Source organism: Brachyhypopomus gauderio, chromosome 20 (assembly GCF_052324685.1).
Source record: "Brachyhypopomus gauderio isolate BG-103 chromosome 20, BGAUD_0.2, whole genome shotgun sequence".
In the NCBI taxonomy this organism is placed as follows: domain Eukaryota; kingdom Metazoa; phylum Chordata; class Actinopteri; order Gymnotiformes; family Hypopomidae; genus Brachyhypopomus; species Brachyhypopomus gauderio.
Window position 1 is genome coordinate 6,941,837 of NC_135230.1, and position 16,716 is coordinate 6,958,552.

Genomic DNA, 16,716 nt, shown 5'->3' on the forward strand with positions numbered 1-16,716 from the left:
TGCTGGTTGGTGCTGTCCCAGGTTCTGTGATGCTGCCCCAGGTTCTGTGATGCTGCTATTAAATTCCTCATTTGTTTAGTCCAGAGCAGGCTTCTTGGGATCTAATACTGGCAAACGAGAGCTCACTAACTCACAGACAATTCCTGCAGATTGCCGGCCCCAATTATCCTTTCAATGACGAGGATTCTGGTATTTACTGTGGAACACAATATCCACATACTCATGGCACAAAAACATGCATTTCTCCATGCGGAACAAATGTGTGTACATTTCTATAAGGTGGCTTGTAACTGGGACTTGAGGACACACATGGGCAGGATTGTGCCCTGTTAAAACCTATAAAACCAACGGTGAGTTCTCACTGCAGTCGAGTGGGTCTTTTGTTGAGGTCTGGGATAGAGATGTATCGGTCGTGTCACATTCAGACACATTTATAGCTTATAAACGTTGGGGTAATTTGCACAGTGCCCTAAATTTGCCCCTTTAAAAAGGATAATTTCAAAAGACGACCAACAGACATCAGGATGACATTAATTCCAGTTATTTTCCTTGTGATTAACTGTTTTCTTCAAGGTTGTACTGAAATTGAAATCTGTTTAACATGTTTTATTGGTGGTAAACTGGTTTCTCAAACTGTAAGGACAGTTTTTGGCAGTCTCCCTCGGCCATTTACATCACAGCGAGCACAGAAATAACTCACCTCACATCTTCTTACAGCCTCGAGGACTTACTGACTATTGTCTTAAAGAATGTTTCACTCAAAAGCAGCTATCTGTACTTCAGATAGTAAACACCTCCCTTTCCTGAGGTGATGGATTCCAGGATACAATAAGCTTCTTCATTCTTCTATGAATTGCAACTGTATTGCCCTGCCGTGTTTTAACACAATGAAAGATGAGTTGCTCTTATTGCAACTCAGTAGAGTGGAATATAACTAGTCAGCAGATGGCTGTAGTGAGGGCCGTGTCTGACCGTGGACGAGCTCTAAAATGTACTGCATGACTAAAGTCACCTTCGCACTGTGTGCTTTTTTTCTCAGGCCACTGTGTGGAAACTGAGGACAACATAAAGGACTTATACGTTTTGGCTGTTCCCTCGTGCAAATTAGGACAGTACAATGAATGACCTATATGAATGACATAAGAGAAACTAAATGTATGAGCAGATACAGCGTGTGTGTTCCTTTGCTAAATAATCCATGCAGCACTAAGATGTATTGCAGGCTCTAAAATGTTTATATGACGTATGTATCAGATGATCACGCGTAAACGTCCGTCCCAGTGCTCATTTATCAAGCAGGCCTCCGACAGCTTCCATCATATCTGTGCGGCTTCTGTAGCACCAGAAGTGTGTTTGTGTCTTCAGAGTGCACTGAGGTGTGAAATTGAATTTAGGCACAGGCTGACTAAATAACCACAACAATAATAAATGATGTATGTGTTCCTGTATTAGTGGGTGTGACATTAGTATTTGTCCCCACATCATATGCCATTGCTCAAAATATTAAGGCATATTAATGTAAACATGAACTATAAGAGGTGTTTTAAGTGTGCAGTGTGTGTATATGTATATCCTGTGTCCTGGGCTACAGGAGTTGAGGCACTATAAACTGTTTTCACATTATGTTAAATTGCGTTATCCCATGGTATTGATTATTTTTGTCTGGTAGGTGTGCATTAAAACTTCTCAATACACCTTAAAATGACAGGGCTACACCCTGCCCATGTCTTGGGACAGCCAGACCTTACTAAACTGTGCTAAACTGACCAGCAAGACAGTTGACCTTTGGTCTGAGGGAACCATCTCAAAACTCCATCACTGTTTTGAAAGAAACCTGGAGGTGTCCACTTCACCCGTACTTTCATAAATCAGATAAAGCGTGGACTACAGACTACATAGAACTATCCTGGATACTACAAGTCTGACAATATAAATCAAGACTACTAACAACGACCTACATAAACGTACACCTACAAAGGGGAAGAACTAGCTGATAATCACAAACTGAGACATGTCATATGAACACAGTACAGAGGACCGAAGGAGAAAAACAAAGGGAACCAAACTGAAGTCGTTACTATGAACTGGAGCGAATGATAGAATGATAACCAGACAGTACAAAGGCAACCCAGACTAACATTAATTAAACATTGACCCACATCCTACACAGAAAACAAGAGGAATATATACTATCAAATGACCAGACAAACCAGAAACAGGTGATTACAATGATTACAATGACAAGGGGGGAGGAGTAACTAATGACAAGGGGGGAGGAGTAACTAATGACAAGGGCGTGGCAGGAGAACACATGGGAAAACCAAACGACATGACTGACAGGAGGGGGCGGAGCTAGACGTGACAGATGACACTGTTAGCTAAAGGATCCGATTGTACGCGAATGAGAAATGAACGGCAAAGTCAAATGGCTGCTCGGGGCAAGAGACATGAGCCGACCTCATGAGAAGCATGAGGTCTCCAAGATACAGATAGAGAAATTGAACAAGCTTGCAAGACGAACAGGCAAGCAAGTGGCACTTCCAGGGCTACACCTACCCCTCCAAAGCCATTTCACATACCACTGAGGGGTAAGCTAAAGTATCTTCTAACATCGTGGTTTTCTAAGTGGGTTGAAGCCTGTCCCATGTCCATCGAAAATTCAGGCGTTCAGAATGTAAACATCAGATTCGGAGATAATCTGCAGGTTCAGAGTGCCCCTGACCCTTATATACTGTTACATTACATGTAGATCTTTGGGGCTTGACTACCGCATGAGTGAGTCCTTGAGTTCGAGTCCCATAAGCAGCCTGGGAGGTTTGTGAAGGTAAAGAAGAGCCTGGCTAATGGCTTCCTCTCTTGCTAACAGGAATGTACCAACTACACTGCTCAAAAAAATAATGGGAACACTTAAACAACACAATGTAACTCCAAGTCATCCACACTTCGTGTTCAGATAGGAAGCAACACTGATTGTGAATCAATTTCAACTGCTCTTGTGCATATGGAACAGACAATAGGTAGAAATGAGAGATTTTCAACTGATTTCAAAGATTTTTATTAATTGAGATCTAGGATGTGTTATTTTAGTGTTCCCTTTATTTTTTTGAGCAGTATATTTAGCCCAGGTTGACAAAAACAATAATTGACTTCCAGTTTCAAGCTGTTGGGAGACCCACAGACTCTTTGCTCTACACACACATGAGGTGCGGTGGACACGTAGCAGCATTGGTACACAGAACACAGCTGGGTCTGATCGTGTACAGGGCAGGCACTCCAGCTATGTGCTGACCAGCTAGCAGGGTTAGCTCTCCTTGTCTCCACAAGCCTTCAAATTGAAGGCTTTTCGGCTTTTAAGACTTAAATCCACCACAATTGCGCTCGTTCCAAAAGAACCTATGACATCTGATCCTAGTGATTTTCAGCCAGACACTAACCCTAATCCCATAATTTAGACCCTGGCCCAGCTGATCTAGACCAGTTCTCTGCAAAATGTATTTTATACTTCTGTGATGCCAAGGGCATCGTGGAGCAAAATGGAGACGTAAACAAACACTGAGAAGACTGAGACTGATTAAAGGGCATTCCAAAATCAGGGTCATAAAGACAAGCTTGGGTCAAATCCGAGAGTCCGACATGGAAACATAACCAATGCGTAAAGACATAATAAACACAGAACAAACTATAATACTACACTTACTTTTAACGCAAACACTATATAAACTCTGCTTTTCATTAAACAAAGATAGCACATGATTGGACACCAAAATTGGACAATAGAAGATGGATCCATCCCTTTATGACCACATTTTCATATGGCACATTTCATTTCATTTCATGTACCATCCTCTGATGGCTACTTCCAGCAGGATAACGCACCATGTCATAAAGCGCAAATCATCTCAGACTGGTTTCTTGAACACGACAATGAGTTCACTGTACTCGAATGGCCTCCACAGTCACCAGATCTCAATCCAATAGAGCACCTTTGGGATGTGGTGGAACAGGAGATTCACATCATGGATGTGCAGCTGACAAATCTGGAGTAACTGTGTGATACTATCATGTCAATATGGACCAGACTCTCTGAGGAATGTTTCCAGTACCTTGTTGAATCTATGCCATGAAGGATTAAGGCAGTTCTGAAGGCAAAAGGGGGTCCAACCCGGTACTAGCAAGGTGTATCTAACGAAGTGGCCGGTTAGTGTAAGTTTTTGTGATCAGATCCATGGGATGGCCACAATGCCACAAAATATTAGCTTATCGACCTACACTAAGATTGTGCCAAAACTCTTCAGCAACATATGAATATTGTTAGTGGGTATAAGCTAGCTGCAGTTAGCATACGTTTTTAGCCTAATCATTTGGAAAAAGTGGAATTGGTAAAAATAGCAACAGACAAAAAAAAACTAGCAAAGAGCAGAACAGAATAAATATAGGGATTAATGAGTATCAGAAGAATGAAATACCTTACAAAATATGATCAATCTGATAAAATACAGTAATATTTTTTCATAACTCAAAATATGATAATATTTATTAACACTTCATATATAATCTGGATGCAAGGGGCATAAATAGGTACATCCAATTTTGATTTTAAAGCACATTGCACAAGCACTCTCTCTTTAGCATATACAGTATATCAGGATCTTAATGTGATCTTTTTAAATAGATGTGAATCGCTGAGTATTTTGAACTATTTATATCTGATTTGGTGACTTCAGAACACCTTTTCTTCCCTATCCAACATGTAGTATGCCTCTGTGGAATTTGCATTTGTTCTCTCTCGTTTGTGCATTGATTAATGTTAGACTTTGCATGGCCTAGATGATGCAGTCGCTACGCTTGTTCAATGTCAGGCCCAAATCAAGCAAACAACATCACAGAAAAGCCCAGTTTCATTTAGCCAAGGAATATTGATAAACAGTGGCAGTTTTCTTTAAGAAAGCAATGGTGAATGTTGAGTACTTAGACACTCAGAATGGGAAAGGTCTTCATTTACTCTCCCCAGAACTTCACTGCTGGAAACATGCATTTGCTCTTAGGCAAAAAGCTCACATTTGTCCTGAATAATATATAAGTGGCTACCCAGAGATGCCCAGTGAGTTGCTTCTCGATAAGAACTCCTTCACTTCTCACAGACACAGGCAGGCCCAGATTCACATGCAAAACAAAGCTGATTTAACCTCTTTTATTTATTTTACTGTATTGTAAAAGATAAAAACAGCAATGAGGTCATGATGAGGACGCCTGCTAAACGGAGCTCAACCCGGAGGATGATGTGAAGCTACCACCAGAAATATCACACCAGCGTCTCGTATCGGCTCCCGAGAGCTAAGAACTCCACGTCACTCACACACTCTGGTCTCTCTGTCAAAGGAGGCAATGACTCATCATTGGGAGTGTTGGGTGAAATATAACTTTTCATTTAACACACACACACACACACACACACATATATATATATATATATATATATATATATATATATATATATATATAGGATCGAGAAAGACACAGAGGTGTATGTATGTATACTGTAAATACAAAGTTTCAGGGTTTACAGAGAAACAGGACATTTCAGAGAGAGCTCCTTCATTAGCTATAAAGCTGCTTACACAGCTGATAAAGGACCTCTGTCCAGAACGTCCTGTTTCTCTGGTAACCTAGTGTACTGCAATTTTGAGACTCTCTCTCTCTCTCTCTCTCTCTCTCTCTCTCTCTCTCTCAATGTGTCTCACTCTCTCTCACACTCACTTTCTCTCACAGACCAGACAAGATGCTGAAGTTCTGGTTCATGCTTTCATCACATCCACGTTTCACACACACACACACACACACACACACAAAGTTGTGTATATATAAATATAAATATGTATATATATATGATGGACACTTTACAAAATCGGGGGGAGAAGGGGAAAATTAGTCAACTGTTTCAATTTTCAGAGTTAAATTTTAAAGAAGGAAAATGAAGAGACAAGATTGTGCTGTAAGATTGTGGTGGTGTGTTCCATAGTCCTGGGTCCATGACACTGAAAGAAAAGCCATGTGCTGGGGGTGCTAGCCCATTCAGAGATCTGTATGTAAGCATGTGGAGTTTAGTCTGTGTTGGGGCACAGGTGGCCCGTTTAACTCATGCAGGATTTGTGGTGATGTGGACTAATTTTCAAACATGTAAGAGAATCCTGGCAGCTGAATTTCTAAACATACTGAAATGAGTGGATGGTTTTGTCCGAGATGCCAATGCAGAGAGATTTGCAATAATCAGTAAGAATTTCAGCATTTTGTCCTGTGAGCTGATTCTGTCTACAAATATTACAGCAGTCGAAGAAGATGTTTTTTTTTTTAAACTTGATGTGAGGTCCAAAGAAAAGTGTGCAATCAAAGGTTCAGAACTACCAACGTGTTTTTAACAATGACGCCATCAAGGTTGAATGTGTAATCGAAAAATATTTAAATAAAGTAAAACTTCAGTTCTGTTTGGACTCAAGTTTCTAACATTTTTGCTCATCCACTATTCCAAATCTTGAATACAGGACAGTAGGGCAGGTGGTGGTAGGGTAGTGGTAACTTTGGTGCTAATATAGATCTGTATGTTGTCAGCGAAACAGTGGTAGTGAAGTCCATGACAGCAGATAATCTGACCATGCAGGTAACATGCAGACGATGAAAAGTAGAGGCCCAATGGCAAATGCCTGGGTTACTCCTTGAGTAATGCATTCAATGCAAGGTATATGTTTAATTAACAAGTGCATCTTATTAAAGATCCTATTAAAGATTCGAAGTTAGCCATGGAAAAGTACGGTGTTCCGTACCTTTCCGTCATTGCAATGTCTGAGACGGGTGATATGAATGTCAGGGTTAATTGTGCCAAATGCAGCACTTAAATCCAGGAGGAGAAGAGTAGTGAAAGTGGCAGAGTCTGTAGAGAGGAAGAGATGATTAAGGACACGTAGCAAAGCTGTCTCGTCCCCGTGCTGTCTGTGCGTGGTGTAGAAGCCAGATTAAAAAGGTTAAAAAAGATCATTAGTATTTAGGAAAGATTGTATTGAGAGGCTACAACCTTTTCTAACAATTTTTCTAGGAAGGGGAGATTGCAAACAGGCCGGTAATTATCATGGAGGGCTGCAATTAGACCACGTTTTTTTAAGAATGGGAGTTATGGCTGAGGTTTTGAGGGCCGTGGGATCCGGTCCTGACACTAGGGATGAATTAATAAGGTAACAGATTGGAATAGAAATAACGCAGGAAGTGTTCTTAAGTAAAGGAGGGGTTGTGGGGGCAGGGTCAAACTGGCGAGTAGAAATATTGGATTTAGTCATTATCTCAGAAATGAGAGGGTTGTGAGAGAGAGAAAACAAACTGTCCATCAGCAGGAATGAGAAGGGTGTCACCCTGATCAGATATTAGGTGGGCAGAGTGGACATGTTGCTAATTGTTTTGCTAATCTTATCTTTAAAGAGTCAACAGGGGTAGGAGCTGGTGTAACAACTAGGAGGCGGACACAAACGCTGAGGTAATCAAGATTTATTAGCCGCAAATCCAAAATCATCATCCTTTAATCAGTCCTAAGTCAGTTTACTCACATGTAACGCAGGGCTAGACATGTTTAACAATGAACACAGTGAAATAACTCAGACACCACCAACAGGGCTGTACAGAAAACAAAGTCCAGCAAACAAACTGAAATCCAGGAGTATTAATACACAAGATAACAACGAAACCAAACCAGGCACATGTTATAACACTAACGAGGGGCAGAGTGACATGAACAGTTATGCCAACTGAAATGACAACACTGAGGACATGAAAAACGAAATCAAAGACATGACTGACAGGTGGGGCCAAGGGTGACGGCCAGAACCATCCATCCATTATATCTACCCTTCGGGTGAGGGTCATGGGGTGCTTGTTGAGTCTTGTGTGAATAAAGACGAACGCCTTAAACCGAAGCTTGGCTTTTATTCAAGATATTCAGTAGGAGACATCCAACAGATAACCAGAGGTGAGCTTAGTCGTTCGTTTTATAAGAACCGCCTAGCGCATGCGCAGGAGCAATCCTACCGTGTCCGTGTGAGGACAATACTCAATATTACTGTATTCACAGTCAATATTCTACATCCCCTTTCCTTAGTTGGTGCCTGTAACCATAAACACAGTACATACATATACATGCACATACACATATACACCCACATATGTACATATGCAATTATACATATATATATTACCATATAACATTAACATTAATGGTGAAGTAGCGAACTCATATCGCACTCATCACACATGCAATTGGCAACATTTGGCAGAACTGCAGATTCTTAATCTTAATCAAGTGAAATACGGCAAATAATTACCAAACTAGATTAAGCATTCAAACATATAATCATTCCATGTAGACAGTATAGTAAGCACAATGCCACATCAGAGATTGAATGACAATGAGCACGCTTTTTAATCACTATACTTAGGGTTGGGTTTGCTGATACGACCTGAACGGGTCCTGTAGCAACCGTCACCCACACTTAAAGATCGGTTGGTAACGGAGACTCGGGCCATAGGACTCTCGGAGTCCATGTTTTGTCCTGTGTGTCCCTGTCCAGGAAGTGTGTCACTCCTCTCCAAGTCTGGTCCAGTGAACGTAACGCTTCCCTCTATGTCCTTGTCTTGGGTGTATTGTGGATCAGATGGAGTCAGAGCCGGTTCCGCAACAGGCAGGATGTGTTTTCTGTTCCTTCTGTATGTTTGTCCTCCTGATCGGATTAGGTAGGATCTCGGTTCTTTGCACATTTCACTCACAATTCCTGTGCGGTCATATCCTTTCGATGTTTGGAGCCTGACCACCTGTCCTGCTGATAGAGGTTGAAGAGGGCGGCTTGTTTTGTCGTAGTAGCTCTTTTGGGTGAGTCTTGTGTGGAGAAGTTGGGCGTGCACCTTGTCAGGTTTACACGTTTTGGGCTCAAGTAGCCTTTTGGAGATGGGGAGAGTGGTGCGCGTCTGTCTTGACATCAGTCTGTGTGCTGGGGACCCAAGTGTAGTGTCACGAGGTACGTTCCTTAGGTTGAGTAGGTTGAGAAAGACGTCGGTTTTGTCCCTGTGAGATCTCTCCATGAGGCTTTTAGCACTACGGACAGCTCTTTCCGCTAAGCCATTAGATTGGGGATACTCGGGGCTGCTTGTTATATGAGTGAAGTCCCATTGTCTTGCAAAGTCCCTAAAACTCTGACTTGTGAACTGTGGTCCATTGTCTGTTATGAGAGTGTGAGGCGCACCGTGGACTGAGAAGTGACGTTTCAGTTTACCAATGGTTGTGACAGACGTTAGATCATGCAGCAGGTCAATCTCGAACCATCCTGAGAAGGAGTCCACGAGGACCAGGTATGGCCGATTGTGCCAGTCAAAGATGTCAGCTGCTACAGTAGACCATGGCAGCTCAGGAATAGGGTGCAAATGAAGTGGCTCCTTTTGTTGGTGTGGTTTTGTACTGTTACACACGGAACACGCCTGCACCTCCTCTTCAATGTCTTTTGTCATTGTTGGCCAAAACACGATGCCCCTCGCCCTCCGTTTCGTGGCCTCAGCGCCTGGGTGGCCCCTGTGCAGAATGCTTGAGTACATCTTCTGCAAGGATGTGGGGATCACAGTCTTTAGTCCTTTCATGACAATGCCATCCTCGACAGCCAGTTCATCTCTGAAAGGAAAGTAGGGACGCAATGCATGCGGGAGACTGTGCAGTTTGCCAGGCCAGCCGCCTACAATAGTATTAATGAGCATTTGAAGAGCCGGGTCAGTGGCAGTGTGTTCTCTCAATTCCTGCAAGCGAGCAGATGATACGTGGCAGACTGTCATCACATCAAAATCGTCCACTTCGTCTGCAAGCTGAGTTGTGGTGCTCCTGGGAGCCCTCGACAAGGTGTCGGCCAAGTGCATTTGCTTCCCACTTTTATACACTAGGTTAAAGCTGTACTTTTGAAGCCTTAACATCATGCGCTGCAGTCTAGCTGGTGCCGTGTGGATGGGCTTTTTTATAATTGTTACAAGAGGTTGGTGGTCAGTCTCGATGGTGACCGGTTTGCCATAGATGTAATCGTGAAATTTTGAGCAAGCAAACACGACTGCCAATAGCTCTTTTTCTATCTGGGCATATCGTGTCTCTGTGTCCGTAAGGGTGCGCGAGGCATATGCCACGGGTTTGCCTTCCTGCAGGCATGCTGCACCAAGTCCATATTGTGAAGCATCACAAGTAAGTGTGACAGGTCTGTGAACATCGTAGTATGACAGCACTGGCGGGTTTGACATGTGCCCCTTTAAAGCATCAAAAGCACGTTGTTGCTGCTCTTGCCATGACCACTCAGTGTCTTTGTGTGTGAGCTGTCGGAGTGGGGTGGTTATCTCACTGTAGTTGGGAATAAATTTCCCGAGGTAGTTGACCATGCCCAGGAATCTTTGAAGGGCTGGAACATCGGTTGGCACAGGCATGTCGCTGATTGCTTTAGTCTTAGATGGATCTGCTTTTAAACCCTGGGCAGAGAATATGTGACCAACGTAACTGACCTGGTTCATCCTGAACTTGCATTTGAGAGGGTTCAGTTTCAACTTTACCTCTCTGGCTCTATTGAGTACCTTCCTCAGGTTAGCGTCATGCTCTTCTATGTCCTTGCCCCCAATGAGTACATCATCCACGATAATGGCACATGGGTATCCAGCGAAGATCTGCTCCATGGAACGCTGGAACACCTCACTGGCAGAGCTGATTCCAAATGGCATCCGCAGAAACCTATATCGACCAAAACAGGTGCTAAAAGTAGTTAGCATGGACGATTTGTTGTCAAGGGAGATTTGCCAGAAAGAGTTCTTCGCATCTAAGACTGAGAAAACTGTGGCGTTGGCCATTTGTGACGCAACCTCGTCCACTGTGCGCATTGGGTGATGTGGCCTTTTAAGTGCCGTGTTTAAATCCTTAGGGTTGATGCAGATTCTGATTTCGTTTTTGTCCTTTTTGTTGGTAGCGACCATAGAGGATACCCAGTCAGTGGGCTCTGAGATTGGCGTGATAACACCTAGCTCTTGCATCCTGTCCAATTCTGCTTTGACTCGGTCTTTCATTGCAACAGGGATGCGGTGTGCAGGTCGAACCACAGGTCTTACCTCAGGGTCAAGTGTCATGGAGTATGTCACTGGCAACTTTCCTAGTTCATCTGTGAAGAGGTCACTGTACTCCTCTTTGATCTGCTGAGTAAAATCTTGAGCTGTGGAGATGTTTACTTGGTGGACCTCTTTGCTGAGAGATATGAGCCCCATCTGTAAAGAAGCACTGAGACCAATCAATGGCAGCACATCCTCGTTGATAACAAAGAAGGGTAAGGAATGACATTTAGCCCCTAGATGACAGAATAGGTTGACACGCCCAAGAGTCTGTATTTTGCTACCTCCATATGCAACGAGGTTTGTAGGCTTATTGCAAGGTTTTATTTGTTCGCCCTTTCTCACCCTGTCGAAGGTTTTCGCTGAGAGAACGTTACACTTGGCACCAGTGTCAACTTTCATTTCAATCGTGTTGTCATTAATCTTTATGGTAGTGAAAGCTTCTTCTCGGCACTGCGTCTGTGTGCGAGTCGAATCTACCGCTATGTCCAGGGATATTCCGTTTACGTAATAGGTACCGCCATCACTGTCTTCCTCTGTTTGATCCGTGTCCACCTGGTGGACCAGCTTTCTGCGACTTTGCCCGTCAAACCGAGGTACAGATTTGCAACACTTTCTGAAATGGTTCATTTTATTACATGCATTACAGTGCTGGCCAAAAGCCGGGCATCTATTTCTCTTCGCCACATGACTACCACCACAATTATCACAGTTGGTAATGAGCTGTGACGTGTTTGGTGCGCTGTCGAACTTGGCCATGTCATACTCTCGTCTCTTCACATGCTTGGTTTGAAGAGCATTCACATTTGTAACCGAGCTATGTGGGGACATTAGTAATTTATTATGCTCTTCAGTCATTTCGTGAATCTGACACACTGAAATGGCCTTAGCTAGAGTCAGATCACTGTCACGCAACAGAACTTTTCTTAGGTGGTCATTACTAATGCCACAGACTAGTCTGTCTCTGATGAGATCCTCACTAAGCTCGCCAAAGTTGCAGCTCTTAGCTTTGATTTTTAAATCGCTTGCATAAGATCCAATGGACTCACCAGCCTTTTGGTTGCGTGTATTAAATTTGTGCCTTTCCATCGTTACGTTCGTTTGAGGGTTGCACATCGCTCTAAACTTCCTCTTGAGGCATTCCGGGTCCTCCTTGGATTCCGCGGGAATGAGGACCCGTCCATCATCTCCTGGTTCGCGCACTTCCCCCGCGTAAACGAAAGATCTTTCGCGCTCAATGGCGTCAGGTCCGGCGAGGTTTAAAAGAATGTAGGCACGAGTGCGCGCGGGCTTCTCCGAGTGCGCTGCAGCAATGAAAATGTCGTATTCCTGTTCAAATATGCGCCAGTTCTCCGCTATGTTGCCCTCAAACGACAGCGGGTCGGGCCGCCTGAAGCCGTCCGCCATGTCACGAAAAAATAGCGTGGTGGCACAAAGGTACCGTACGTAAAAAAACTTACTATATGCAGTAGTCGATGTAAAATGGCAGGTCCAAGACTTCTGACACCATGTTGAGTCTTGTGTGAATAAAGACGAACGCCTTAAACCGAAGCTTGGCTTTTATTCAAGATATTCAGTAGGAGACATCCAACAGATAACCAGAGGTGAGCTTAGTCGTTCGTTTTATAAGAACCGCCTAGCGCATGCGCAGGAGCAATCCTACCGTGTCCGTGTGAGGACAATACTCAATATTACTGTATTCACAGTCAATATTCTACAGTGCTGGATCCAATCCCAGCATCCTCAGGCAAACTCACGGCCAACACACACCTACAGGTGATTTAGAGTGCCCGGTCGACCTAACATGCATGTCTTTGGACTGTGGCAGGAAAGAGCATCATAGGCACAGAGAGAACATGCAAACTGAACAACCTGGACCGGGAATTGAACCCAGACCCCCTTGCTGTGAGGCAACAGTGCTAAACACTACGCCACAGAAGCATTGATGACAGAACAAAGAAGGAGTGAGCATATGCTGCCGTAAGGCCAGTTTATTTTTAAAAAAGCGCTCAAGGTGCCGACCTCTAGTTTTCATAGCACGGGGAAGAGCAAGGGAGAATTCAAGATGGGGAACAGCTCAAGGGAGGACTTAAGTGGCACTTAAGGCTTTTTCAGTTATATCAGAAATGGACCCATTACACGTGGACAGAATGTCATCAGGGAAAGATCATTTGGAAATACACGACAGGACAGAAAACTGAAGATGACCAGAAAAGAAATTAGAGATTTCATACATGGTTGAGATGCTAGCAGTAGCCTCACTGACGTTGTGATCAGAAATACCAACTAGAGATCCAGAGACAGAAGTAATTTTGAGACCAGAAGAACAGATTAGATCCAGTATGTGGCCATGAGAGTGAGTGGGAAAATCGATATGTTGCATCAAACAAAAAGATTGAACAAACAGTGTACATGTGGATATTAAAGTCCCCAAGTACAACCATTGCTGGACATACATAATTAGCCAGACTGAGTTCTGACAGAAAATCTGAGTGTTTTGGCTGGTCAATAAATCAGCACAAAAAATGATTGTGAGAAATCAGCTAGTTTTAGTGCTAAATATTCAAATGAGTTTACATCATATAACTTACAGAAACTAATATTAAGAGATTTATTATAACCAGCTGGATGAAAAGGGCCTGGAACAAACAAGCTTAGAGTCATTATATTAAGACTGAATTAGTCATTATGTTGCTCTTAGAGAAAACAATGGTTGTAATTGTTATATACCAATGAATGTGTTTCACAGAGGCTTTTTTCTATTATGAAACGACCATTAGTGCAAAGTGGAATATTTGTATTGTTCTTGTTAGTTGTTTTGTTGTTTTCACAAGATGGCATAGGAAAAAGAACATCATGTTGTTGAGCAACTTCTACAAATTGTAGGATGGATTGATGGTGCTAAAGGAAGATACTGCAGGTGAACCTGCTTCAAACTAAAACTAAAGCTTGGGAGAAAATGTAATCTTCCAGCAGGCAATGATGAGTTTGTGGCCAAAGTAACACAGGGCTGATCAAACTGCTAAAAGGTTCTAGAATTATGAGGTCATAGGTCAAGTCTGTAGTACTAGCTGAAACGTGCAGTCAACAATCATTACTCTACCAACCTGAACTGGCACAAATCTGCCGAGATGAATGGATGAAAATTACTATCACGTGTGCAAACCCAGTAGAGACTCGCCCCAACAGATTAAAAAATATATCTTTGCGGGTTCTAGAAAAAAAAAGAGATATGCTAAATGAACTAAACAATAAGAAATTTTGACTTAAAGAATGTTAAAGCCAAAGATTTCTGGTTTGCAATAAACATACTGCCACTGGAACAATCTGTAAAATTAAGTGGTACTCAAACTGCAAAAAGACCCACACAAAGTAAAATCTTACTTTTGAAGAGCCACACATTTTGCTCACAAGCCAACCAATTAAAACACATGGCATATTGCTGAGATAGCCTGAGGATGTGGGCCACTTCTGGCAATGAAATGGCCCTGCTGGGCCACCGTTGCCACTGGCAAACTGCCTGTCAGCCAAAAGCTGCCCGCATCTTAAAAACAGTTCACACGTCCCACACTACATCCGGAACGATTTTGCAATTCTGCATAGGCAATTGCAAGCATCATGTGAGCCAATAGCATCCTGGGAGTTAACGTGAAAATGGCCCGTACATTCCAAAATATGTAACGTCATGCACTGATTGGCTGAAATTCCTTTATATCCATGCAGAATGTTTAAAAGAACCATCACTGATATCTGGGAGCCACTCCCCCAGTGTGGGGGTTACAGCCCATAATGCTCATTTACCATGGGAACCCCTTTGCCTTGTCACATGGGACTGCCCCATCTACCACTACAGCCCTTTTATACTGTTTGTCCATCACCATGAGGTCTCGTTGGTTAGCCATTAACATTTTATCAGTTTGTATCTGGAAGTCCCACTGGATATTAGCTTGGTTGTGCTCCAGCAATTTCTGGGGAGTGTCCCACTTTAACCTTGGGTCTTCCAGCCAATGCCCTGATGTCTCTGTATTACTGTATCCAGTTGGCTATGGTGTTCCATGCATTTTGCGCCCTGCTGTTATGTGCTGTATTGTCTCTGGGGCATCTTTGCACAGCCTGTGTCTGTGGTGCTGTCTGGTGTGGTAGATCTCAGTCTCTATTGGTCTTGTGCTGCCATCATTAACACCTCTGCACTGTCTTTCAGTCCAGCCTTTTCCAGACAGTGGTAGGATTTCTCAATATCAGCCACTTCCATTATTTGGTAGATGTACACGCAGGTGTTTATCCATCCATAATGGCACCTGCTCCTCCTCATTCTTCTCCTCCATGAGTTTCTGGAGTCCGAGGTACTCCCTGACGACCTTGTCACTTTGGACCATCTTCTTGGTATGTTCCTGGACCTTGTTTGTTTCATCCTGTATAGTGTCTCTGCTGCTCACTGGTCCCTGAACACACTGAATGCTTCCCCACAATCTCAGGTTCATGATGCTGAGCTCCTCCAGTGCACAGCACTGTATCATTCACCACAGGATCTTAGCGCCACGTCCTCTGCCTTGGTAACACCTGCTTGGAGCTCGGTGATCACAGCAAGTTGCACATGGTTCTTCAGCTCTTCTGGCAGTGTTCAAAAAGGCTGGACAGGAAAAGTGCCTCTGCCAAAACATCGTGCTCTTCTCAGCCACCGGCATCCTTCCCTACTCATCCTTCCCTACTCATCCTTCCCTACTCATCCTTCCCTACTCTCCCTGGAACAGAATGGGACTGATACAAACTAAGAGGGAAACTAACACATTAGTTAAACTAAAATAAACCACATCACAACATTCAACCATTACATGATCCTAGAGTGGCACATAGCATCCTGGGAATCCTTGCTCCTCCCACCTACAGTTGTTCTCTCCCATTGGCCACCCACCTACAGTTGTTCTCTCCCATTGGCCACCCACCTACAGTTGTTCTCTCCCATTGGCTACCCACCTACAGTTGTTCACTCCCATTGGCCACCCGCCTACAGTTGTTCTCTTCTCTCCCATTGGCCAACCACCTACAGTTGTTCACTCCCATTGGCCACCCACCTACAGTTGTTCTCTTCTCTCCCATTGGCCACCCACCTACAGTTTTTCACATCACAACATGTTAGCAGAGTTGACCAGTTCATGGATCCACATGGCTACCAGGCAGAAATAATTAAAGCTCACAGTAAGAGAGGTTTCATTAAACTAGCCAGAAATAGCCTGAATGTGAAGGAGACACACATTCACCTGTCTGAAAGTCCTGTGAGCAGAAAAGCTGGTAATCAATGGTTTCTCTGGTTTTCAGGGTTTTTTTTGTTTTAGAACATATCATTTTAAAATAACATATCATACTGGGTAGCTCTGTAATTAACATCATTACATTAACTAAAACATTGTGGTAATTTTACTTCCAGTGCTACCTAGGTATTTAAAGATGACTCAGTATCTCCAAATATCAAAATTTTACTCATTGAAAATAGTGAGAAAGGGGCACAGGGCTGAGCTATCTAGAGGTAAACATTTCCTAATTATCTTTTGAATGGTACCACCAAACACA